The sequence below is a fragment of the Apteryx mantelli genome, chromosome 6 (genome assembly GCF_036417845.1).
Source record: "Apteryx mantelli isolate bAptMan1 chromosome 6, bAptMan1.hap1, whole genome shotgun sequence".
Lineage (NCBI taxonomy): Eukaryota > Metazoa > Chordata > Aves > Apterygiformes > Apterygidae > Apteryx > Apteryx mantelli.
This window is the reverse complement of record NC_089983.1, coordinates 19173292-19199913: the sequence shown is the minus strand read 5'-3', so window position 1 is coordinate 19199913 and position 26622 is coordinate 19173292. Positions and strand designations below refer to the sequence as shown.

Sequence of the window (26622 nt, the reverse complement as noted above, 5' to 3'; positions counted from 1 at the left end):
TTTACTTATGACCAGCCTTTTATCATACTTTCGACATGTGGAGCCAAGTTCAGTCTGGTTATAAATCTACTCAAGGCAATGGCATCAGTACCAGGAGCCACCCTTATCTGAGGCACTGACTCCTGGGCAGTTCCACCTCAGGATTAGGCCTGCTAAACTGTGTACAAGTTTAGTGCATAAAACGTGTGAAAAATGGAGGCACAAGAGTGACTCCAGATTGAAGGCTGAAATTCTGTTTTCATGAAATGCCTGCTTTTTTTACTTGCAATGTGCTCCTCTCCTAGCCTTTTCATTTGTATCATATTGGTATTAAAGTGAAAAGAGATTTTTATATGTCTGTGTGTTCATTTTGCCGTTGGAAGGTTTCACATTAACAGGACAATGAGCTTCTGGCTTGGACAGTGGTTTGCTCTTGAAAAAAACTTTTTAAGCTTTTAATCTTAAAAGCAACATGGTCTAGAAACATCAGCTTTTGTTCAGTTTCTTTAAACCTCAAGTTTGAATGCCCAGAACTGTTTTTCCAAAGGAAAGCTGCCATAGGCAGGTATTATTTGCCAGCTGATTTGGGCCTTCGGCAGTTATTAGCTCTGAGCAAGCTTCTTCAGTGTGGAGAGACACCACAAAACCGGTAAGCTCACAAATACCATTCCTACTTCAAAAGAAGTTAGAAGTACCAAACACCAGAGGATCTTGCCAGCTCCATAAGCCAAACAAACTTCAATTTAAGGAGGTCAGAAACAACTTAGACACACCTGGAAAAACTCATAAAGTGTTTGAGCCTAATCGCTGTTGCTCAAGGTGTCCAGAAGCTCTGCAAACATTTGAACAATGTGTGAGCCAGACAGGTGTGGCTTAAGCAGCTTAGATGCCCAAAGAAACTCAGCAGGCTAGAATCACTGAACTAAGGCTTGTCTATTTTTTTTTTTTGTAATTTGTTCCTATATGTCTTTATACCTTTTCTGTAGGGAGAGAAGATGCCAGCTTTTCCAGTATATGGACACAGAAAGGACAGGAATAAAAGCACCTGTGGTTGTTCTCACAGGTGAAAAAAAAAGTCATCTGGCATGAGGTCAGAATGGGCTCAGAAACAGTCCCAGTGCACAGGACAGCGCTTCTAAGCAGGTGAGCTGCTGCCTACGGCATGACTTCCGCTTCTGCTCTTTCCATGCACCTGCTGTCAGTTAGGAGCAGCATCTTCCAGTCCCAAATGCCTGTGTTTTCTAAACTGGTCAGTGATCTTGCATGGCTGTGGGACAGCTTTAGAAGCATATCAGTTCTGGAGAAAGGCATTTACAGCTCTTTTTGAAAATGAGACGCTTTTAAAGAATCTTTAGATGACCAAAACTTGAAACACTCAAAATCACTAGCTATTGTTACGTAGGCATGTATGTTATGTAGGCATATATTTCCCTTTAAGTGTTTTCCATTCTTAGTACAGGCATACCTTGGAGATATTGTGGGTTTGGTTCCAGACCACCACAATAAAGCAAATATCGCAATATTTTTTGGTTTCCCAGTGCATGTAAAAATTATGTTTACACTATCCTGTAGTCTTTTAAGTGTGCAATAGCATTATGTCTAAAAAAACAATGTACATACCTCAATTAAAAAATACTTTATTGCTAAAAAATGCTAACCATCATCTGAGCCTTCAGCGAGTCATAATCTTTTTGCTGATGGAGGGTCTTGCCTCAATGTTGATGGCTGCTGACTGATCAGGGTGGTGGTTGCCGAAGGGTGGGGTGGCTGTGGCAATTTCTTAAAATAAGACAGCAAGGAAGTTTGTCGCATCGACTGACTCTTCCTTTCACAAACGATTTCTCTGTAGAGCGCGATGCTGTTTGATAGCATTTTACCCACAATAAACTTCTTTCAAAATTGGAGTCAATCCTCTCAAACCCTGCCGCTGCTTTATCAACTAAGTTTATGTCATATTCTAAATCCTTTGTTGTCATTTCAACAATGTTCACAGCATCTTCACCAGGAGTAGATTCCATCTCAAGAAACCACTTTCTTTGCTCATCCATAAGAAGCAACTCCTCATCCGTTAAAGTTTTATCATGAGATTGCAACAATTCAGTCACATCCTCAGGCTCCACTTCTAATTCTAGTTCTCTTGCTATTTCCACCACATCTGCAGTTACTTCCTCCACCAAAGTCTTGAACCCCTCAAAGTCATTCATGAAGGTTGGAATCAACTTCTTCCAAACTCCTGTTAATGTTGATGTTTTGACCTCCTCCCATGAGTCACGAATGTTCTTAATGGCATCTAGAATGGTGAATTCTTTCCTGAAGGTTTTCAATTTACTTTGCCCAGATCCATCAGAGGAATCCCTATCTATGGCAGCTATAGCCTTACGAAATGTACTTCTTAATAAGACTTGAAAGTCAAAATTACTCCTTGATCCATGGGCTGCAGAATGGATGTTGTGTTAGCAGGCATGAAAACAACATTAATCTCGTTGTACATCTCCATCAGAGCTCTTGGGTGACCAGGTGCATTGTCAATGAGCAGTAATATTTTGAAAGGAATCTTTTTCTGAGCAGTAGGTCTCAACAGTGGACTTAAAATATTCAGTAAACCATGTTGTAAACAGATGTGCTGTCATCCAGGCTTTGTTGTTCCATTTATAGAGCACAGGTAGAGTAGATCTAGCATAATTCTTAAGGGCCCTAGGATTTTCGGAGTGGTAAATGAGCATCAGCTTCAGCTTAAAGTCACCAGCTGCATTAGCCCTGAACAAGCCTGTCCTTTGAAGCTTTGAAGCCAGTCATTGACTTCTCCTCTCTAGCTATGAAAGCCCTAGGTGGCATCTTCTTCCAATAGAAGGCTGTTTTGTCTACATTGAAAATTTGTTGTTTAGTGTAGCCACCTTCCTCAATTATCTTAGCTAGGTCTTCTGGATAACTTGCTGCAGCTTCTACATCAGCACTTGCTGCTTCACCTTGCACTTTTACGGTATGGAGATGGCTTCTTTCCTTAAACCTCATGAACCAACCTCTGCTAGCTTCAAACTTTTCTTCTGCAGCTTCCTCACCTCTCTCAGCCTTCACAGAATTGAAGAGAGTTTGGGCCTTGCTATGCATTAGGCTTTGGCTTAAGGGAATGTTGTGGCTGGTTTGATCTTCTATCCGGACCACCAAAACTTTCTCCATATCAGCAAAAAGGCTGTTTTGTTTTCTTATCATTTGTGTGTTCATGGGAGTAGCACTTTGACTTTCCTTCAAGAACTCGTCCTTTGCATTCACAACTTGGCTACCTGTTTGGTGCGAGAGGCCAAGCTTTCAGCCTCTCTCGGCTTTCGACATGCCTTCCTCGCTAAGCTTCATCGTTTCTAGGTTTTGATTTCAAGTGAGAGACGTGCAACTCTTCCTTTCACTGGAACACTTGGAGGCCATTGTAGGGTTATTAGTTGCCCTAGTTTCAGTACTGTTGTGTCTCAGGGAACAGGGAGGCCCAGGGAGAGGGAGAGAGACAGGGGAACGGCTGGTCGCTGGAGCAGTCAGAACACACACAACATTTATCGATTAAGTTTGCCGTCTTATATGGGCACAGTTCGTGGTGCCCCAAAACAATTGCAATAGTAACATCAAAGATCACTGACCACAGGTCACTATAACAGATACAATAACAATGAAAAAGTTTGAAATATTGCAAGAATTACCAAAATGTGACCCAGAGACAGGAAGTGAGCACATGCTGTTGGAAAAATGGTGCCGATAGATTTGCTCAACTCAGGGTTGCCACAGACCTTCAATTTGTAAAAAACGCAATATCTGTGAAGTGCAATAAAGCGAAGCACAATAAAATGAGGTATGCCTGCATTGCTCACTGGCTGTCCACTGAAGCAGGGTGTTATATTAGCTTCTTTCACTACTGGTCGTAGCATCCCAGCCTTGACAGAGACATTTCCTATGTCTATGGAAAATGGAGGCATGAAACGTACAAAGAAGAACAGTGAAAATCAGAATATTGAGAGGAGGTTCACAAGCACACGCACAAAAACTAGCTACAGAAGCATAAATAGAGATTTTTTTTTTTTTTTTAATCTGGAGAAAAAATATAGCCCAGTGCTCCTGTGGGGACTCTGTCTACAGGAAACTACATGCTTCAGGTGCTTCATTTAGAGGGGAAAAAAAGGAAACAAGTTGAATCAAAAATGCTAGAATTTGTTGTGGTACACAGTGGCTGGCTGTCTTCTGCAGTGGGAAAGCAAGGTAAGGGCTGTTGACACTATCATACTCATAGTTCTCAGGTGTTTCCTATAGAGATCTTTTGTTACCTGCTGTCCTTGGGAGAGAGACAATAGCTATTATATTTGTTTAGGATGCAGTGTTCCAGAGTTTCTGCAGTCTGGGAAAAATAGCAACTGGGAGACTGGAGTAACGTCTAGAGTGTTCCTCTGCCTCTTTCAGCAGAAGGATGCAACACACCTGGACTCATTGCACTCTGTGTGTGATTACTGTTTGGAGGATAATTAACCATTAAACTTCAAAGTCTTACCTAAATGGCTAACGTAATAAGGATGCTGAGGAGTGGAACTGAGTGCCGGGACACCACCCACTGTTCGGGGTTTCCACTGTTGTGCTGCTGTCCACTGGCAGTTTGCAGACTGATCCAAAGGACTTCTTTTCAGCAGGTATCTACACCAGCCATTGCTCCTTTTTTTGATCTGTTTTAAGCACTCATAAATAGAATTTCTTCTCTCTCATGATAAATACTGATGATTTTAATTGTTTTGGTGATTTTGATTTTTATGCAGAGCCTATTCAAAAACCCAGATGCAGAGCAGTGGTATAGATTGCTTGTTCTGTACATGTCTTTTGCAGAAAAAGGAAATTTTCAGTTCTAGGCTGAAGTAATTTCTTTACTGTGGGAGCTCTGTATTTTCAGTGCATTAGTAGCAGAACATCAGACTAGAACCAGGTCTTCTGCTTATATTGGCTTTATGAATGTGGTTATTATTGCTAATTACAATTTTTAACATCCTGTAAACTGCAGGGAAGTCAAGCACCTTGGGAAATAAGTTATTTCATATTTAAGACTTATGCTTTCACAACTGGTTTTCTGTAGTGTCACATCTCAAAAATGAACTTAATGGTGTTGTGTGTGGCATGGCATGTGCATCTGCAGGACTCTATTTGACTTTTGGTACTATTTGTTACTGTTGCAGTGTCAGTCTCATACCTAAAGTAGTGATGCTCGTAACAAAGCAAAACAAACCTCATTCTGCATGTCCTTCAAAATAAGACTAAGATCAGAGTTTGTGTTAGGAAACACTCTGGTCTTACTGGCTTTTTTATCTTCTTGTCCAAAGAATAACTTTGAATTTAATTTTCAGCCATTCCAATATATTATGTGTGTTGCAGATATTTTTTATAATAGTGGTTCCCAACTGGTGAGGCTGGTCCAGCTGATGAGACATGAGCCTTGCATACTGTGGAGAGGATCTGAAGAAAATAAACTCTGCTGAATCTGAGTGGGTTCAGGAATCTCCTGGACTGGTCATACTGGGGAGCAGGGTCCAGGATTACCTGAACGCTGTCTGCTCTCATCAGCACTTCTAGAAGAGGCATCAGAGCCAGCAGTGGAGGCAGCACCTGCAGCTCCACAGCACTCCTGGGGGCGGAGGAAAGGCAGAAAGGGAGTGGTGGCAATGTCAGGACTAGGGAGAGTGAGGATGAGGCAACGGGGTGCCACCATGGATGGTATATGAGTGAGCTGCATCTAATAAACCTTGGTTCAGCTGTCAGCTCTCTCAAGCAAGTCTTGGCTACAGAATAATTATGGACCTTTGTCTACTAGGAAATGTGATTTCTTTATTTAAGCTAGTGTATTCCATATGACAGAAACTGTATTAACTCCTTTAGTGACAGTTTGTAGCACAAATCCTGGCTGTTTAACTGGATTTATCATGGCTATTGGGAGCATAAATGTGTTTACAGATTTGTTGTGAAAGCTTTTTTGTGTGTTTTTCTCATAGCAAGTCAACTTCCATGTGGTGCAATTATGTTCAAGATGTTCCCTGTAGCACTGGAATAACGTCAGATTATATTGTGTGTGCATATTGATCTTCAAAAGGATTTTATTGAAGGCGTGATATACCATGTCAGAAGGAGAAAGGGATCTTACTTTCTATCAAGAAAGGCATGCTAAGCTTAAAACACAAAAAATCCTGTCAAATCCTGTTGTCTTATTATGGAGAAGTGTTTGTCACTGTCTAGTGAAATGTGAGGCTTTCTCCCCCATTAACCTCTCCTTCCTGCTCCATCTAACTGCCAGAACTAAGTCTGTCTATTTGCAGTTTTCTACACTCGTTCTACAGCTGTCTGCAGCTTTTTCACTGTTGGAAGTTTGAGGCAAAAGCAGTGAGACGTTTCAGAGATAAGAGTTTGAAAAATGAAATAACTTTCTTTTGGTTTGGAAAGTTTCTTAGTTTTCATTTGGTTTGTCATACCATATAATTTGGTCTGGAAACTTCTCGCGTGTTTGATGCAGCTGTACTCAGGACGGAGAAGTGCCTTTGACCTCTTCAGAAGAGTGTGGCTCCTTAATAATATTATGCTGGAGAGTGAGTAAAGTGTGTGGGTGTAACAACGGCTTTTTGTGCTCTGCAGAAAGCAACTGAGCTCTTTGATGGAACCGATCACTGAAACAATGGGGGCTGCTGCCGCAGCAGAGGCCACCACAAGGCTGGAGGGGGACTTGGGCAATGGGACCCTGGGGCTTTCCCTGGGCCCCAGGAAGGAGCTCCAGGGCAGAGGAACGATTTGAATTGCAGCTGTGTGGAAAGGTGGGTGCAGACTCTGAGAGAGAGGGCAGCAGAAAAAACAGGCTAGCTTGGGAAGGCTTTCTGGCATAACCCTGAGAAAGAGGCTAGGGAGCTTTATAGGAAACAGGTGGGAATGAAAAAAAGAAACTGTCAATTGTTGTTCTATTCCTGATTCAGTGTAGTACATGGGCAGGACTGCCTCTGTGAAACACCTGGCGATTGCTTACCAAAAGAAGCCACCTAAAATTTTGTCTAACTGCTGAGGTCAACCAAAGTGACATTAATATGTGGCTGAATCCAGCCCTGGGCTGGCGCAGTTGCTTCAGACTGCAAGAGATAACTGTGTGGTCCTGCAGGTGGTCTCCGGGCTGTGCCATGGGGTGAGGAGGGAGAACAGGGCCCAGCGTGAGGGCGCAAAGCTCCGGCTCTGCCCTGTGTGCAAGCCACTGAAGCTTGTTGGAGGCAAGCGAGGACTGCGCTCAAATGTGTAACAAGGCAGCTGGAGCATATTGGCAAGAAAAAGAAGGCAGGTGGAGGAAGCAGGACCCGCAGGGATGTCTATAAAGCACTGCTACCTCCCAGGGCTTCTCCTGGGGTAACACAGCAATGCCCTGACCGTGGTGTGCTTTGCGGCTGAGTCTAGAAGCAAGTGTGGCCTTGATGAGGTGGTTTCCATTAGCTTCACACAGCCCAGTGCAGGCATTAATATGCGATTTATGAACACAGAGCAATTATGTTAAATGAAATTCCAAGGCAAAAAAATCCCTAAGCTGAAGTTGAAAGTATGTGTCATGAGCTTCAGGGAAATGCTGGATTCTGTGTGTATGTTTACGTTTCTCAGGGATTCCCAGGTCAGCTCTTTCCCATTAAGCAGTAGCTGCCAGCCCTGCCAGTTCTCTCTGAGATAGAGAAAACCCCTGAAAACACCATGCTGACTTCTGAGATCAGCACCAACAACAGCATTTCTGTTATCAAAGTGAATGAATGATGCTGACTATACATGAACCACAAGTGAATCCTGCTCACATTCTCTGAGCCATATTGGCCCAGGTGGTACCACAAAGAGCAAGAAATAGTAAAATCTTATTTTAACTTCTCAAGGAAGCAGAGAAGGCTGAGTAAGAACACATGGAGCTGTTCAACTGATGTGGAAGGGACTTTTGTGCTGGAACCACAGTTAGGTGTCAGAGGCACAGACAAACAGCATTGCACTAGGGATGAAGTTGGTCTATAATGCCTATCGTCAGACTTCTTTTTTTTTAGGTAACAATGTAATTTCCTGTCTGATGACAGTTCAGATATTAAATGTCACATCTGCCTAATACTTTCATTCTTAACTATGACAGGTTTTCCCAGTGCTTCTAAAACAGACAGTTGTGATCTATTTTCCTGCTGAATGATATTTAGAAACCAAAATTTGTTCTGTAACCCATTATTATTATTATTATTATTATTGTTATTATTACTAAGTCTTGTACAGGGATTACTCAGAGCATCAGTATATCAATTCTCCCGAACATGGGAAGGGTCAAGATTTTCAGATGCCATTATTTGGAGCCTGTAACATATTAGCCTGTGTTTTGAAAGCAGGTGTTCTTTTTCAAAGTTATACTTACGAACATTTTCCAGGGACATTCTTCTGTGATCTCTTGCTGTCTGTTTAGTCCAAGCCTATCAGCTCCTTATAATGCCTCTGTATCCAAGAGCAAGCTTCTAAGTCTTTGGCTGAAGTTGGCAAAGCAGTTAACAGTACAGACCTTTGAAAACTACAGAGCTCTAAATTCATGTTCCTGTGACCAGAGAGAGATAGGTGGAAAGATCAAAGAGGACACAGAGAACTTCAGAGACTAGGGTGTAGGGGTGTAGTTAGCCTTTGTCATCATCAGAAGCGAACAGAAGACAGGATAGGTGCCTTTGATAGGTACAGTGTCAATGTTACAGGAGGCAAAACATCTGTGGTACAAAAAAGTGTATTGACAGATGCAAGGAACTTGCAGCTGTGCTTAGCCTGTCTCTCCCTCTGAAAGTCACTGCAGTTACACGGCCTTTTGCTATAAGTGCTAATGCTATACAGGAGCATGAAAAAGGACACAAGTAGATCAGAGAAAAAAAAGGAAAGGGAAAATCCATATGTTCACTAAAAATAAATATAGGAGAAGATCTCTGGCAATCAAACTTCTGGCGGCTCTATGCTGATTCATGCCAGCTGAGAATCTGGCCCCAGAAACTGAGAGTTGGCAGTGCAGCGCAAGCAGAGTAACCATGTATGCAAGCATCAGGTAATATTTGTCATTGGTTTAGTAAATCCAGATCTACAGATGTACTTTGCTAATTGAAAATTTGACCTCGATGAAGAATATTGCCTGAAGTTTCGCGCAAGTTTATAAGAAAGTACCCAAGAATGTAGAAACCTTTATGTGCCTAATCAGTTACATATGTGCTAAGTTTTACAGAACAGTTTGATGTATGTTCAGAACAAAATCACATTTTAAAAGCACAAAATATCAGTGTCCAGGCCATTTTACAGAATTCAAGTTTTTACTATGCTTTAATCCAGTTAAAAAGCCTGTAGGATGAGCCATTTTAAAATATTTCACAAGACCCATGAGTCATTCAAAATCCTATCACATTTTTCCCTCTGGTTGAAATCACAGAAGTTACGAATGGTAAAAGACCTGTTAAATCATAGATAAAGAATGCTGCATGATGGGTTGGTAAAATACAAAAAAAATTCAGTTTTCATCTAGCCTGTAATTCCCTGGGCATGCATTCAACAGGTAAGACTGACATATCAGAGCTTACCCTCAGAAAGGAGTGGCATGCAGCTGTATCCCTTGGAGAGTTGCTATTCCTTTTCTTGGTTTCTCTACTGCTCCAGGTGAAAGGAGATTTCAGTACTACTCCTTTATCTAGCACAGTTAAGTTCCCCACCCTGTACCAGCTCAGCTTCTCTGGCAGGTATGTTGGGGAATGGCAGACCCAAGCTTTCATCTGCTCCCAAGTCTTCCCCTAAAAAATTGCACATTTGTGATCCCACAGAACCTGTTCTGTGCCTAGCCACGGACTAGCAATCTGGGTAGACAAGTAAGAGGTGACACTGGATCCATATATTCAGAGCTACAAGTGCTACTGCTTTGGGTGGTGATCTACCAATTCTCTGTGCACACAGCTTACAGCGGTGGTTGTCCCGAAAGACAACTCCAGAGCATGTGCAAATGGATCGTGTGATGGATTTGGGAAACACCGGGTTTTGCACTTGTGTAGTCATAATAGGAGCAACCAATTTAGGACAGCTTCATTGCCTTTAGATCTACACTGGGGCAAATCATGGTCCTGTCCTGGGCCACAGATCAAAAAGAGAAGATGGTTAGCTATCTGACTTGCACAGTTAAATAGTGATTGTACAAAACTTGTGCAAGAAAATGAGAGGCCAGCTTTGAAATCTGATTTATAGGTTCTTTGAATCAAAAGGAGGTTATGGCATTTTGTGTTTTTAATACAATCTCTGAGCATTTCTAGATAGCAATGAGCTTTGTATGTGCTTTTTTTTGTTTGGTTGGGTATTTTTTTTAGGAAAGGGTAAGTATTAGGTTCAGGGTAAATAAGGATATTAGATTTCTTGGTGATGAACTTTCACCTTTGCTCCAGCAGCAAACAGAATATGATGTTAAGTGAAATTATCTGATAGGATATTAGCTAAAGCAAAGGAGCATTAAAGAGATAGTCTTGCTCTTCAGGTATGTAGGAGGAAGCAGCGAATCTAAAATTCATCTAGATCAGATATGAGCGATAATAGAGATTAGATTATCCAGTCTAACTCTTTGCAACAGTTTCTGAATTTTGCAATTGCAAATTGGTAGAATACCAATACTTCCTCGATAATTTTGTTACTAGAATAAGGCCTGCCTTTAGTTGTATAGGTCAGTGCTGGACTGCCCTTTCATGGCTAGACTTCAACCTTTTTTTTCATATTTATTTCTTATTCCACTGTGATTGCTGAAATCCTTACCCTTTTATTTTCTTCTCCTTGAAACACTGTGCTCAGATTCCCCAAACCTTGCGTTCCTTGTTGGCCAGGAATTGCTAAAGGCCAAGAAAAAATCCATAGAAAACACTAGGCTTGGGGAGTCTCAGGTGAGCATAAACTGTAAGAGCATTTAATCAGAGAGAAAATCACGCTTTGTCTCAGCTTTCCCCTGTCACCATTTTTGGACCACATATTGGAGCTCAGAACTTACCTTTGGCAGAAACAAATTCAAATAATAGGAAAAATACGTGCCATTTGAGCCAGGATTCTGTGAAAAGATTGAGGGAAACAATTATTTTTCATTGCTTTCATGGTTCAAATCTATAGGATTAAGCATTACAAGACTTTTTTTTAGCTGAGGGAAAGCAGTGTAGTGTAGTAACTTTACATGTTGCATAGAGAGAAATAGTTATGGTTTTCAACAGATCTGAAATATTCTCACTATTAAATAGAATTCTAATTATTTCTTATTGCTACTTCTTTCAGGTTCCCGTTTTCACACATTTTTTCTTTCCCATAGTCACTTTATCCTCTCTCTAACCAATTCTTTCTGGAGGAAAAAAAAAATGGAAAAAAGAAAAGAAACCAAAATCACAGTAAGGAAGTCATGAAGTTAGAATGAGGAATTGCATGCAGTAATTTTAGTGACATCCCTCAGAACTCGATCATTGCCAGCAACCATAGGAAGGCCAGCAGGGAACCCAAAACACTCTGTTCCTCAGTTATATTGTGGGGAGAAAGTAATGCTCACCAAACAAGGCTGACGAGTCTGCATTCTAACATTTATTAGAGGTTGTTCTATAGCCTAATCCACTTCTCTTTGCCAAATAAGAGGACCAGGTTAGCAGCAACCTTTGGGTGTACAGCTTGTTCCTTATTCCCCACCATTGTGCAGGATCTGCCATCTGATCTTCGCTTTAGTAGCACATTTGAAAGGTCAATGGCACCCTTTAACAACATCCTTCCATTTAAAATTAAATGTATCCTGCTTTCAGAAGTTGTTGAGCTTCCGTTGTAATGAACTGAGATACTAATTTATTGTAAAATATCTTTCATCAAACTTAATGAGCTAGGTCTTGCCAATGCTAAAAATAAATCTGAATATAGAAAGTGCTTATGGAGTGAGCAAATCCAGCTGCAAAAATTTCATCCGTTGTCAAGAACACTGATCATGTAACATTTCTCTAGCTCTCAATTTCTTGTGAAATAAAACCAGATGTACTTACCCAGCTCCTGCAAAGAGGGAATTTAGTGAGGGATTGGAATGTCTTGTATAGTGACGATGCTAATTTCATACTTCTGACAACAGGTACAAAGATGTATTGATTTTAAAAAATCAACTTGAGGTAAATACCTGGCCTGGAAAATTTTAATCCAAATGATTAAAGTTTAGCAAGATCAAAGCACCTCAAAACAGGGTCTCATTAGAGGATACGTTAGGTAACAGATGAAGCTCTCAGCCCTGCTAGTAATCATCACCTTAAGATGGATCAGTACTTTAAGAAGATCATATACTTTTCTGTCTTTGAAAAGCTGGCAAATAATTTTGAAAACAAAAGGGCTTGTACAGCTAGTAATGAAGTGAACCTTGCAGCTATCTGGATATTACTCAATTGTGACCATGTGTTTTCTGCTCTATTTCTTAGCAAAAAGAACCTCAACCTTTGAAAAGGTTGAACATGTGTTTTATTTATGTTCCATACCTGTTTGTGAGCTCTCACGCTGATGTTAAACAGAGGAAAGCAAGCTGCAGTCTTTGCTTTTGTTGATTGCTAAACCCTGTATCTCACATGTCTGTGTCACCCACCAGTTCCTTTCTGACAGTTATGCGGCGATCACAAGGGTATTTTTTATTCTAGCTCATTCATCTGTCACTCGTTTTCTCTGAGGCCTCACCACCTGGGTCAAAGGCAGGAGAAGACAAATTTTGCTGTCCTAACTCAAGGAAACAGCTAGAAAAAGGAAGTAGTGGAGCTCATAAGTGAAGGAAGAAGTAGCCATGAGACTGGTCAAAGCTGTCAGAGCTGTTGACGCTGTGGTGTATAATTCCAGTTGTCTCAGAGGGTTTCATTTTGATGCAAGGACATGAGGTGGCAGGAAAACGTGGCAGTCTTTGTGGATTAGAGGAAGAAAAGTGACTGTTTATTTGTGTCACAGTAGCACCAGGAAATCCCAGTCAAAGATCAGAACCCCATTGGGCTCAATGCTGTACAGTCAGTTGACAAGACAACCCCTGTTTTAGGAGATAAGAATATGCTATGTGGATATAGCAAAGAAGGTGGGAAGTAGTTTGAAGAATAGATACATTTACAGAGTGTAGCAGAAAAACAATGATAAAATCCTACTCTGCGAAGGAGAGTGACTTGTAGGCATCATGGCAAAAGTGCCTTAAAAGACAGTAAGATGAGAGCTTTGTAACTTTTGACAGATTTTCTGCTGTATGAAGAGTTCTCTGCAATGCAAAATGTGTGTGTTTCTTGGTTGTTGTGCAGTAGATTGTTCATATGCTTGTTTGTCACTACAGCACTGGACTGAGAAAGCTAAAGATCAAATCTTTACAGAATTGTAAGGCTGAACTGTTTCTTCTTTTATTATCTATTAAAAAACTAAATGGAAGATGAGAACCTGTCCACTCTAAATTCATACACAAATAATTACAGGATCAGGCAACAAGAATGTACTTTCTCAAAGATGAGTGAATGCTTGGGCCTATTCAGGAAATTGATGGCAAACAGGTCATTCAAAAATAACTTTGTGAGGCTATGGAAAGTGGGTGAAATGAAATAAAATGCAGAGAGAAGGGGAAAAAGCTGATGAAAGCAAGTGTTTTATCTGATACCAGAAACTGTTGGTTTTCATTCTGATCTGTTGTTCTTGTTTCTGCATATAGCCTGTAGAATGCACTTCAGGTTTCTCAAAAGGTTATTATTTTTCCAGTGGCATTAGAAAGGCTGAAATGATATTTGCAATGAGGGTAAGTGACTCTCTTGAGGTTTTAGCACCCACAGCTCCAGATTAACCAGAAATGCAGGCATGTAGTAAATCTGAAAATCAGAGCCTCTAGGCCCTGCCTGCTCCAGAAAAGTCAACAGAAGTTTTGTTGGTAGGATCAGAACAGGACCACAGTATGTGCCCCAGAAGAGACATATATCTGAAAGAAAAAAGTCATCCAGAGTGAATGCCAACTCATAAAATGGTGGCCTCTCTTCTTTTTTGTCCAAATTGGCTCACTTGGGAAATCAGGAAAGCTCTGTTGTTGGTTACATGGATGGGAAGGACTACCCTTTCTGATATTAGTTTCAGCTGAACACAGATATAATTTGTATAAATTTATGTAATTTTAAATCAGCTCAAGTTTCCAGTTCCCAAAGTAAAAGAGCTTCATTCATGGTCTGAAGTAGATTAAAACAGTAAATACTAATCTGGCATTGGTTCTTGAGAAACTCTGCAAATAGAGAGATTCCTTCAACTGCTACAAGGTAAAAGTCTACGGAGGACTATAACAGCCACTTAATGACACTCAGCGTACCTACATAATAGGAAGGATCAATAAACTTTCATATCCAATAATACTCCTGGGGATGGAAGGTAGACAGAAAACTGTTATCTCAATTGGTAACGTGCAGGACCGTGAGGCCTATCCTTTGTGGAAGTTGGTGTGGTAGTCGGTTATTAAGACCGTAATAACAGCTATGTGGGTATAGGGTATGCTATAATCTAAAAATCTACAAAAATCTACCTTATTCCAGCTCATCTGGGTAAAAGTGAAAGCATCAGTAAAAAGGCAGCGATATGGGCTGCCATATGCAGAAAACCAGACTGTTTCCCATGGTCCTTGTAAAGTTTATATGCTGACTGGAAATGTATGATAAAGTATGTGCCACTTATCTCCACTATTTTACCCTCTTTTTGCTAGATTTTTGTGTCTAGAGAGAACCATTTGCAATTATGTAACACCAAAAGGGTGCTAGAAATTGGACATGTTACTTGGATGAAAGACTTCCTGTTCTCAGAAGATGGACAGCCAGGTCAGGGGACAAAAGGATAATGCAATAACCAATAAAGAGATCCATCTGTAGAGATACACCCATATACATGCAGTTACATCTCAGTTGTACATTAAATGGCTCTCTGCCTCACCATCAGTTACTAACTTGCTGTTTTCTTTCCAGAAAGAAAATCCCTGACAGAATTTAAGTGATGAGTAATGACTCTAATTTTTTTCATTCCTGCTGCCACACATATATGTACATTGGTCCTACGACTGCCCAGCAAATTGGAACTTTTTAACCTTTTATTACTGGCCCATGCCTGACCTTCACCTATCACTTACCAGTTACTCACCACCAGGTATGGCAGAGTCAGCTTCTGTGGGGAGACAGCACAATTGTATTTACAACAAGAAAGAGAATATTCTACTGATGAACAGGAATATACGGTTAGGGAAAACGTCAGTGCTTAAACCAGAGCCTTGCTATTCTCTCGGCGTTGTCATTGCTGAATCCTCTGCCCTTCCTTACAAGTGGGTTTGAGGAGGTGGTTGTTTTGGCTGGAATTAGAGAGGCACAGGTGGTACCACCAGCTGTAAATTGGAGGAGGCACTTCCTGATTTTGACCACTGCCTACATGTAAATCACTGCCAAGAGAGAAGCTGGAAAGTGTTGAAGCCTTCTCCTTGCTTGGAAAAGAGGCCTGGAGTGTGATCGTAACTTTCCTGTTCCGTAGGTTTTTCACCTGTAGCATTCAGAGCTCCTTACAAGCATGTGGCTTCCCACAATGCTGTGGCATAGATGCTCTTCAGCCATATTTGGCAGATGGATAACTTGAGGCACTAAAGTATTTTAAGTTCATGTGCCTAAATGTAGGCATATAAAGGCACTGGGAGCTCAGAGCAGATGAAAGTGTGCAGTGTGTTTGAAAAACAGCTTACTTTTTTAAAGGACCTTGATGTAGATTGAGATGGCTACTTAACTGTGGCAAAATATTAACCCCTTCAAGCAAATAACAGCTTGGTCTCTGTGAGGTCAAGATTTTGCCCCCAGCTTTAAATGTTTGTGGTGGGAGACTTGTCCAAAGCTGCAGAGTAAATATTAACGTTGGGTCATTGGCAAGGAGGTTGGCCTCTTGTTCTTGGGAATGGTTTTTAGAGGACACCGGAGAGTTTCTGTGTAAATCCTTGCATAGGCAGGAATAGGCCTTGTCTCAAGTGCAAGCACACACAGCCATTTGGAGTTATGTATTTTATTATCAGGTTAGAATTTTTAAAATTATTATCTGGTGCTCATTTCCCTATATAATCACCTTTACATAATGAAAGCCTATACTGCTGGTCCTGACTTGCCTTGTCTTTGGGAAATTTGGGATGTTGTGTCTTCTCATTTACCTAATGCTGAAAGCCATTGCCAGGAATGATCACTCTACCCATTGTCAGCTCGCTGTCTTGTCTTTTTTTTTTTTTTTTTTAATCCACACTGTCCTAAATTTGGGTCCACTGTACATACACACAGAGAGCAGCGAGTGAGTGAAAGAAGTTATAGAATTAACCCACCAACGTGTGCTGCTCACCCACACACTCGAGGAGAGAGAAAGATTAAAAGATTAAAGTTACAAACTAAAAACTACCTCAGGCTACTGATGAGATCTAAGTGACTGGATGCTAAGCCAAACTCCCACTCCTGAGGTGCAGCGCCACACTTGCTGTCACTCAAACCAGATTTTCTCTCTTTCCTCTGCCATCCTCTCCTGCCACTAGCTTCACTATTTTTACAGACCAAAAATTAAATAATAAGCTAGTTCTGCCCTGCAGAGCAACACCTCAGAAATATTGAGGTGATCATGTAGCTAGTTTTATGCACTCCTGAAATTCTGGAGTTTGAAGAACTGTCTGGCAGCCTTATCGTGTGCCTCATTTGCCCGTATCACAACCTCTGGATCATTTCAGTTCAGAAGAGGCCCAGCGTAGGAGTCGGAGGGATGAAAATTTGCCCCAGTTTGAACTGTGGTAACTACATGGGGAAGTTTGCAAGTTCTTCAGTGCTTGCTCTTTCCTCCAGAGAAGCGTCATACAAGCCTCACTCTGTGAAACTTGCCATTAAATGTGCTCACAGCTTTATATTCCTTTCTGCCATTTGTTAATGTATTTCTTCACATTTTCCCCATATCTTCGGTAGGACTGGGTGAAGAATGGCCTTTTGGTTTTATGGCTGAAAGATACAGAAGTAGAACTGAGTTCTGGGCCTTCCAAAACACAAGTCATTTTGTTGCACCTATATGCGTATATGTGATACAAAATGAAACAGATATTTTTTATTTCACCAAAGCAGTTAATTTAACCAAAAATGATGATTAATCATTTAATACTCAGAGTATTGAGTTCCTAAAAGTGCTTTTTCCAATTTTTTTTTTCTTTAAGTTTTAGGGCACTTTTTACCAGAAACAGGGTGTTTCAAAACAAAAAGTTGAGCTCTGTTATTTGAAAATGTTGAAACATATATTTTGACATCTCAAAAGTTCTTTCTCTTCCCAGTGTTTTTCCAGATGAAGCTATTTGTCAAATGCAGACTGAATTTGTGAAGATGTTCAATCTCTCTAAAATCCCATATTTAATCAAATTTCCTAGTTATCAGAAGTATTTTGCCCAGCTCTTGCCCTGGGACTATTCCCAGGGGACATACATAAGTGGCACCAGAGACAAATGTGCACTGGTAGCTTCTTGGTCTAGCAAGAAATGATGTGTATGGGGCATGTGATGGTCAAATGTGCAATTCATAGCTTGGTTTCACAGCTGATGACAGTGGAAACCTTGCAGATCAAGACCTGTTCAGGTGACTCGTACCTGTCTTTAGATACCTGCGCTGCTTCTAGTATGACTGGCTGCTCTGATCTGCTGCCAGCGGTCTCAGCGTGGTAGATGTGCTGAGTTGATCAGATCCTTGCAGCTATCCTGGCAGGGACAGCTCCAAGGGGAGCTTTTCAGTGCTGTTGCTGGAATTCATGAAAATTTAGATGCTGACCTTTGAAAATAGGACTGGAACTACTGATGTTGGGCAGTCAGCTAGTTTCTCTTTCTGTGCCAAGGTACAGGGACTGTACAAAGATATGCAACCATTCGACTATATATAAATACATGCACATACAGTTCTTGAAAACTGGTTGCATTCCCCTTCCTCCCTGTGCGAGGCAGGCCCCTCTGCATAGTGTCAGCAGCGTAGCGTGTGCCTTGGATAGAGCGTCTTGCCAGGAGCTTCATGGTGCAAGGACCTTTGTGCAGTCCTTCTGCACCTTCACCTGGGGAAGCTTAAATTGCTTTGCCTTTGTCTGTGCCTCAGAGGAGGACAGCAGCGAGATCTGCATTTCCCGAGGGGTACGCACTTTTAGTTGAGCAGCTCTTATTGACTGTTACAGGCATGGCTAAATACTGCAGAGACACAGCTCTAATATGGAATCATTTCCACATTTGTGCCAGTTTTGATGAAGACTAAGCGATGTTAGCAAAGTCTTGTTTTATGAACAATATGCTTGCGCAGGTCTTTGTGATGAATCTGTACCCTTCAACTAATTATAATGAATGTGCTATTTTATTTACCTAGGATTAATCTAATTCAAATGACTAGATGAAATTCTTTGATTTTCAGGGTACAGGAGGTCAGACGATGATGATTTTAAACAGTTGCTTCTGGCCATAAAATCTATTAATTTGAAAATCAATAGAAAGATATTACTTGCAGTGTTGATGAGATAATTTCCTCTTCTAGTCAGCCTGGCCCTGTTTTCCTGGTTTCCACTCTCCTGTCAAGCTTAACTTTTTTTTTTTCAAGTTTTGCTCTATCCTGCCTAGCTTTCTGCCATCACTGAAACCTACACACCCTTCCATTTCCTAATCTTCACCCAAGCTTTCTTCTTGACTGTCTTCTTTACCTCTGTTGCTCACTGTCTCATCTACATGTGTGTGTGGTGGCAGGGGGTTGTACTGTCCTTCCAGTTTGAAGCCACCTTCTGATTTCCATGCACTGGGCATGTCAGTTCTCTTTCAAAACTCTTTTTGCTAGCCATGTGTTCAGTGAGGTGTTACAGCTGCCAAAAACACATCCTGCTCCATATTTGTTCTTCATTGTGTTGCATGAGCTTATACGTACGTGTGTTTTGGGGACTGCAAACTTTCTGGGGCATGGTCTTTAACAACTACTGTCATCTGCTCAGCAAATCCTGCCCATTGCACAATGTGATGAATATGCATGATGCTAAATAATAATCCTCACCTCTTACCTAGAACTCTTCATCAGTAGATCTAAAATTGCTTCACTAAGGAAGTCAAATCATTACCCCAGTTTCCAGACGGGGAAACTGAGGTACTGGAAGGTAAAATAACTTGTCTGAAGTCACCCCAGGGTGGAGGAGAGCTAGAAGGAGAGTGCAGCTGTCTCCGGTCCCAATTATACATTCTAGCCACTAGACCCTGCTGCCTCCTCAATGATAGCTAATAAAATAAGTGCTTATGCAATGCATTTTTTGTCTTCTCCATTAACATCAAACATTTTGAGTGTTTTCTTCACACGCATTAATAGCATCCTTGAGAAATATGTTTCAACATGCATTTTCAGTAATACTTCTGTGTGTGTTATGACCTAGCTAGCAGTTGTGACCTGTCAGAAGGAAGCAGACTGCAGCGAGGGGGAGAGGTGGCACATACTCCCTTGCATTCAGCACTTCCTCCTCCTCCTCCTCCTCCCCTCATCTCTTCTGGTGGCAGTCGGAGATGCTGGGATCAACCGTGGAGACATTCTGCGCACGGCTCCTCGGGGAGCTATACCAGCTGCTGTGTTGGCAGCCTTGGAGTTGCCTCTGGGTCTGACTTGCCGGCTTGCCTCCTTGAATATAATTGCTTGCTGCAGATTTTTTCTTTGATTCTATGGCACTGGTATCCTGCTCAGGCTCCTCGTCAATCTCACAATCTGGGGAATCTGAAGAAGTAAAGGACTGATCATCTGCATATTTCTTCTGTATATTATGAAAGTGTCCCTATGCCATGTGTGTTTTTAATCTTTTTTGTTTAATCGGAAAGAACATCAAAGAGTCAGACTGTACTGGTAAGGTCTGTGCGCTCAGCTGGGAAGGAAGGATGAGTTTCTGCAGAGATATTCCCTGCCCGCAGCTCCCTAGGTGCTTCATGAGATAGAGGTGACAGCAGATCTGTTGTTGCCCCCTGTCTAACCCTGTGCTTCACCTTCCCTTATATACACACACAGATGCACGCATGCACACACACGCTTTCCACAGTCTTGCAGATTTTATATGGCAGACCATATCATCTTTCTTGCAGAGCCCTCTGTGGCAGGAATAAACAGCAATGAGTGAGCCCATTAAGAGTGGCAGAGTATGTCTGCCTGGAGATCTGTGCATTTTGGCGATGAATCCATTTCTCATTCTTTGAAGGTCATGAGGAGCCAAAGCACTTCATGGAATTAGCAAGGATTTTAAGCAGAGCCTTTCTTCTCTCTTCTGTGTGTAAGTTATATCCACCCAGATACCTTAGCACTCTGGTAGAAAAGGTATGTGTAGAAGGTCAGGTGAGTTTATTTGAGTGCAAGTGGGTGTATGCTATTTATGTATTACTTCTGTATTTTCATCACAAACTTTTGAGCACTCTGTAAATGTATGGCTTGTGTCACGGAGAAGATAGGACTAGATAATCTTCAGGCTAGGTAAGGGACTTAAAATTTCTGACATTTACTCTATAGCATGAAAGCATTTTAAGCAAGAAAGGAGATCTGAAATAGAGGTTCTCTTGTGCACTGAAGTTCTGCTACCTCAGTCATTGGATCCTGATGATTTATTTATATTCTGAGTGTTAAAATGTCTTGGTTTAACCTATCCACTCAGTATAGTATAACCATTTCAAAACCATAATACAAAAGTACAAAACCAACCATAAAATTACAAGAGCTCTTTCCATCACATCCTTCCCATTTGTGCAAGGCAGACATCCTCAAAAGGAGACTTTTAGCTCCAGGCGTCAGGACATCTGGGGGAAGGATCAGATTCTTCAATGGTTTGTCCTCTGTGGGACTGCTTGGGACGTAAGCAGAAGCAGTACTGGGCAGAAAAGTATTTGAATTGTAATGATAGGACAGTGCTAAAAAACAGCTAAAAAACATCGTAAAAACAATTCCCTGCTTTTCGCTGGGGAAGTCTCCATTTGTCTCATCAGCTGCCTCTGGCTTTTTGCCTGGTGTTCTGAAATCTACTCAAGAAGGAAGACAGCAGAGTGAGTTTGTCCTATTCCTCTTTGCAGGCGCAAGATGTGAGATTTCCGTAGATATGCAACCATTTCTGTTCCAAGCACACACCACAGCGGGCAGTTATAGGGGGTTACAGCCTGCTTAGTCTGCTCATAAATCTGCCCCGATATATTAAGCGGTCCAGGACAAGACGGATTTACACATCCTTCTTGGGCAGCTGTCAGAAGCATGACTAGGTCTTCTAAGCATCTGTGCTAGCCAATTTGAATGCTCCCAAAGAAATGAATTTAGCCTCTCTTTCTCTAAGATAGGAACACTGTGTTCCAGGTGACTTCCCGCGTGCAAGCTCTCTGCCCGAGTCCCTGTACAGGATTGCGCTGGGTGGACTTCAGAGGGCTCCTGGGAACATCTTGCAGGAGAAGGGATTTGCATCAAACATCCCTGGTGAAAATTTTACTCCCCATCTTGATATGCACTGTCACTGCCCCTTTTCTCCACAGAAGTGGCTGCATTTCTCTTGCACTGTGTGCATGATATATAAAGCATTCTGGATGAAAAGTCTATAGAAGTGTGATACTAATAATATTTTACAGCTTTAATTACCATGATTGTAGTGCCTAAGGGCATATGCAAAAACATTTTGAGTGGGAGGAGAGAAGGCAGCACTGTGAACATTTCTGTGGTTTTGCTGGGCAATGCACAATTGAGTTTTCTCATGGGAAACACAGTATGCCAGGAAGAAAAGCTGCCTGCACCCTTTTGTCTACTCCACTGGGATACTGGATCACACCCCAACGTAAAAGACACTGCTACAGTCATTTCAATTTCAAGCAAAAGGTAGTCTGCCCATGCTTCTGTTTTGTAGAGAAGCTCCAAATGCCAGCACTGTCCATTTCTACATGCAACAGATATTTTTCCTCAGGCGACGTTACTTTTGTAAAATCAGTGGCAGTTTTACCTGGGGAGTGGTTTTAGGATTGGGCAACTGCTGATCTGTGGCACTGATTTGTCAAACAGAACAGCAACCTCAAGAGTAACATGCCTATTTCTTGATCACAGGATACAATGCAAATGGAGTATTCACTCCCTCAGCACTCCCACCCGTCCATACTGTGGATATGTGGGCAGAGGGAAAGACAATGAGAGCAACAGAGGGGCCTTGTGTAGCCGTGCTAGTGCTCAGAGGGTCTGGGTCAAAAATCTTCAGGCAGAGTTCACCACGGGAAGCTTTACAGCAATGTGAACAGTCTTAATGCAAAGTAATATAGTTAGTTGGCCAGAACTACTTTAAAAGAATAGGAAAAAAATCCTACAACAGGAATGTAGGTTGTTAGAGTTTATGGTATATAAAGTTTATGGTACATGGGTATAAAGAAGGGAAACTACCTTCAGGACAATGCCCTGGAGAAGTTTTAAAAGCAGCTTTTGAGTGAAAAAGTACTATCATTTAGGTGTGAGCACAAAGGTGTAAGTAAGTACTTTATTTGCCCTTTGTTGGGTAAATATCTGTTATTTTATAAACTTAGCTAATACTAGCACTTAGTCTAAGAAAAAAGGCAGATTTACCATGAGGAACCATAAAAAAGTTAAGTTGACCTGTTGTATCAGTATAAAGTCTCCGTCTTTGGGGAGGGTCTTGCATTTCCCCAGCTTCAGAGTTCAGTCCTGTATCTTTTGAAAACTTAACAGTTTCACCCTCATGCTTAGATCATATATTAATTTTCAGATGCCTCCACATAGTTTATATGATGGTGATTTGCCATAGGTTCATCAATAAGATGCTTCAAAGCCTGCAAGACTTCTACATGAAAAACTGAAACACAAATTCAATTTGATTTGAATATGGTAACCAAAGAGTTAGTATGTGACTCAGCTTCCTTGTACACCAGTACCTCTTCTGTCAGACAAACAACTGTGAATTACAATGAAGTGTTTTGATAGCCAATGTATTGATTTGAAGGCAATGAAAACAGAAAGGAAACAGTCATGAGTGTGATAGATATTTCTGGCTATGAAAAAAACTGTACATAGCCTAAGAAATAAACATATTTCACTGAAGTTTTTTTTCTGCCTCTTTAAGTTTTGACATTTCATCCTTTTTCTTTTGTTATTTACACTAAATAAGATTTTCACTATTACAAACTCAGATTTTGATCTACTTTTGATGAGTTAAATACAGTAAAAAAAAATGAATTTGTTCTCACTTTATTTGGTCTGATGGTATTTAAATAGTTTAAAAAACATAAAAAAGAAGAAATTCTAATGATATGGTGGTACCTTAGAACAAGAACCAAATTTTGATCCCAGCCTAGCCAAGACTGTTGTAGGTGATGAGCAAGAATACAGTCTCTCATTGTTGTATTACATTTTTTATGTCAAGATTTTACAAAGAAGAAAACTATAACCGGGTAATCAAATGGATTACCACCATTTTAAACTACAAAAGGGTAATCAAATGGATAATCACGATTATCTAACAAAACTGTAGGCAGAGATGCTGGACATCCCTGCCTGAAGTAGCCCTGAGCTGTCGCTGTTAGATGGTATCACTAAAACCCAGACGTCCGAAAGAAGGTTTCCTGAAAGTTGCTAGGCAAAAAGGATCGACTTCTTTATTCTTTACTGTGTGTATAGCTCAGTATCTTGTGCCCTGCCATTAGAAAAAGTATTTAAATGCATTTTACGGAGTGCGCGTAAGTCATTCATCTTAGATACCTAAGTTCTTATGAGGCGTGAGGACTTCCTTCCTTCCTTCCTTCCTTCTTCCTTCCGAGGAAAATTTGCCAACCGTGCTGCCCACCTTCAGGGAAGTCCCTGCCGGGCGAGGCCGCGCCGCACGTGGCAGGCGCGCTTTCCCCATGCTGCGGGGTGATTTTCAGGCCGTCGCACAGCGTTACTGAACCGCAGCCACAGGCACGTCCCCTTCTACGGACTTCGCGCTTCATTAACGAGCGGGTCAGTCGCTAGTGTTTCAGCGCGCAGGGGGCGGCACGGGGAGCGGGCACCGACGCCTTGCGGCCTGCTTCCAGGCCCGCGGCGGCTCCGGGAGGCCGCGCTGGCAGCGGCTGAGCGGTGCCGGCCCCGCCGCGACCCCGCGCCAGCGGCGAGGCCGCCCGCCCGCCCGCCCCAGCCAGCTCCTGCGGGCCCTGCGCCCGCGCCGCGCCGCTGCAGCACAGCCCGCCGCCGCGCAGGGGCCCGGGCACGAGCGAGGCCGCGTGCGGCGGCCGCCTGCCCGCCCCGCGCCCGGCACAGCGTCGCGGCTGCGGCCGCGCCCCCGGCCCGCCGGTGCCCCCGCCCCGCGCCACCCCCCCACGGCGCGGCGCGGCACCGGCGGCCAACGGCCCCACGGCGCAGGCAGCCGCGCGCTCCCGGCGGCAGCGGTCGCGGGGGGAGGGGGCAGGGCCGGGCACGCCCCCGCCCCCGCGCGGCGGCGGCCCCCGCCAGGCGCTGCGTCACGCGGCGGCCGCGCGTGGGCGGGCGGCGGGAGCGGGCCCTGCCCACGTGACCGCGCAGGAGGGGGCGGCGGGGGCGCGGGGCGGGGGCGCCGCGGGCCGCTCCCCCCGCCCCCGCGCACGGCAGCTGCGTCCGCGACGAGGCGGGCTGCGCGGCGCTGCGCGGCGGCGGCGGGGCGGCCGCGCGGCCCCCCGGCGGGAGCGAGGCGGTGGCGGGGACGGGCTCGCCCACCCGCCCCCTCGATGGGGAAGGAGGAGCCTGGGCCGGCGGCGCGCAGGCGGGGGGGCCGCTGGCAGGAACTTCTGCGGGGCTGAGGCTGCGGCGGCGGGACGGCATCGAGGAGCGCCCCGGGCGGCCCGCGGCGGCGGCCTGCTGCGAAGTACGTACGTGCCGCCGCCGGGGGGGCGCCGCCCGGGGCCGCGGGGCGGCGCCGGGCGCGAAGTTGCCGCGCGGCCGGGCCGGTGCGGGGCGGCGCGGGGGCCGCGGCGGCGGGACGGAGCCGGGGCAGCGGCAGCGCCGCGCCTGCCCCGCGTTTGCGCCGCTCCTCGCCGCCGCTCGCGGCTCGCCGGAAGGAGCGGGCGGGCGGGGGGTGTGCGTGTGTGGGTGATTCCCGGAGAAATCCAGCGCCAGGGAGGGATGAGCGAGGGAGGGGGCGGAAAGTGCGGAAACGTCCCCGCGGAGTCTGCGCCCGGGGCGGGGGCGGCCCGGCCGCGCTGCGCCCCGGCCCCCTGCCCCTCCCCCCCCCCCGCCCCGGCGGCCGTTGGGGCCCCGGCGCGGCCGTTGCGCCCGGGCGACTTCAAAGCTGCCCCCGCCGGAGCCGGCGGGCGGCACTGGGCACTTCTGCACTTAGGTGCTGGGGTTGCTTCATCTCCGGCACGTACGCCCACGTATACCGAAATGTGTGCGCTCGGGTGCGTGCTGCCTTCACGGAGAGCCATCCCCTAATAAACCGGCCTGTGGAAAAAAATATATATATCTATATATATATATATTTTTTTTTTTGAGAGGGTTTTTTCCCCCACCAGAGTCTGAATACGGCATGGCACAAAGGATGAGGGACTTGCGTTACTCTTCAAAGGATATTATTGGTCTTCCGTGTTTAGGCATATTTTTGTTATCAAACTTAAAGACTGTAGAGTCTGTATCGGCATAAATACAGATTTAAGCCCCCTCCCCCCCCCACACACACACCTACTTCTTTTGCTTTTGTTTTTCTTTCCCCTTCTTCCCATCAGCTCTGTTAACCAGTCTGTCACAGCTGTGTGGAGATCAGAGCTGCGGTTTGGTGGTAACTAATACTTAGGAGCTGTAAATAAAGCCCTCTGGATTACTTTGGCACGGCAAGGTGAACTCGAGATGGAACAATCCTAGTGAATACTTGGGAATTGTTAAGTATTTGGGCTTCATTTTTTTTTTCTTTATGTGACTGTTGCATGCTTCAAGTTTCTTATTAGTTGCAGCAAGATATACATCTGTATTTGAATATGAAATTTAATAGATTGTATTTTGGCACACTTAAGAGCTAGACAAGACTATTTAATTTGTTAAGTCTAGCTACTGCAGCTACATGTAATTTTCTTCTCCTGCTAAAAGTCCTTTGGAAATGCTGCAGAAATGTAATGAATATGCAAAGCAGCCAGCTCTCAAATCCAAATCCAGTTTGTCTTCAGAGACTTTTCAAAACGCCCAAAGTGATCAAGATATATTATGAAATAATCACTTTTGCCTCAAATACAAGAATTTGATGTTCCACACTTTTTCCTTATGCATATTCCTAACTTAATTGGTGACAGCTCAAACATATTTCACCTGAAATAATACTTCTAAAAATCAGTTAGGGTTGCTCAATCGCTTTTACTTCTAGTGCAACCATTTAAAAAAAAGGCAGGAAAACTAGATAAGTCCTCACCCTATGCTTATATCGCACAACTCTGAGTTTTCTGTCTCCAAACTACCTCCTCACTGTCCACCACCTGCTTACTGCAGCTCTGCGTCCTCCCTGCTACCTCCAGGAAATGTGCAGCTTTGAACTCTGACAGTGCGGAATGGGTTGAAATGGGTGTTTTCCAGTTGTTTAAAATGTTGAGCTGGGCTGCTGTCAAAGCAGTTTGTCTTTGTATATGGAGTCGGT

General features: G+C 43.4%; 1 protein-coding gene across 2 annotated transcripts in view; it reads left to right on the top strand.

The window, feature by feature from the left end:
- The window catches only part of NAB1 (NGFI-A binding protein 1), a 57895-nt gene that overhangs the window by 6561 nt on the left and 24712 nt on the right, over positions 1 to 26622 (top strand). The window contains exon 1 of one of the 2 annotated variants that reach the window (XM_067298945.1): positions 24662 to 24870. The exons of the other annotated variant lie outside the window; for it this stretch is intronic. The gene's annotated coding sequence lies outside the window, so the exon portion shown is untranslated. Of the gene's footprint in view, positions 1 to 24661; positions 24871 to 26622 lie in introns of those variants that run through there. 2 annotated transcript variants of the gene reach the window in all.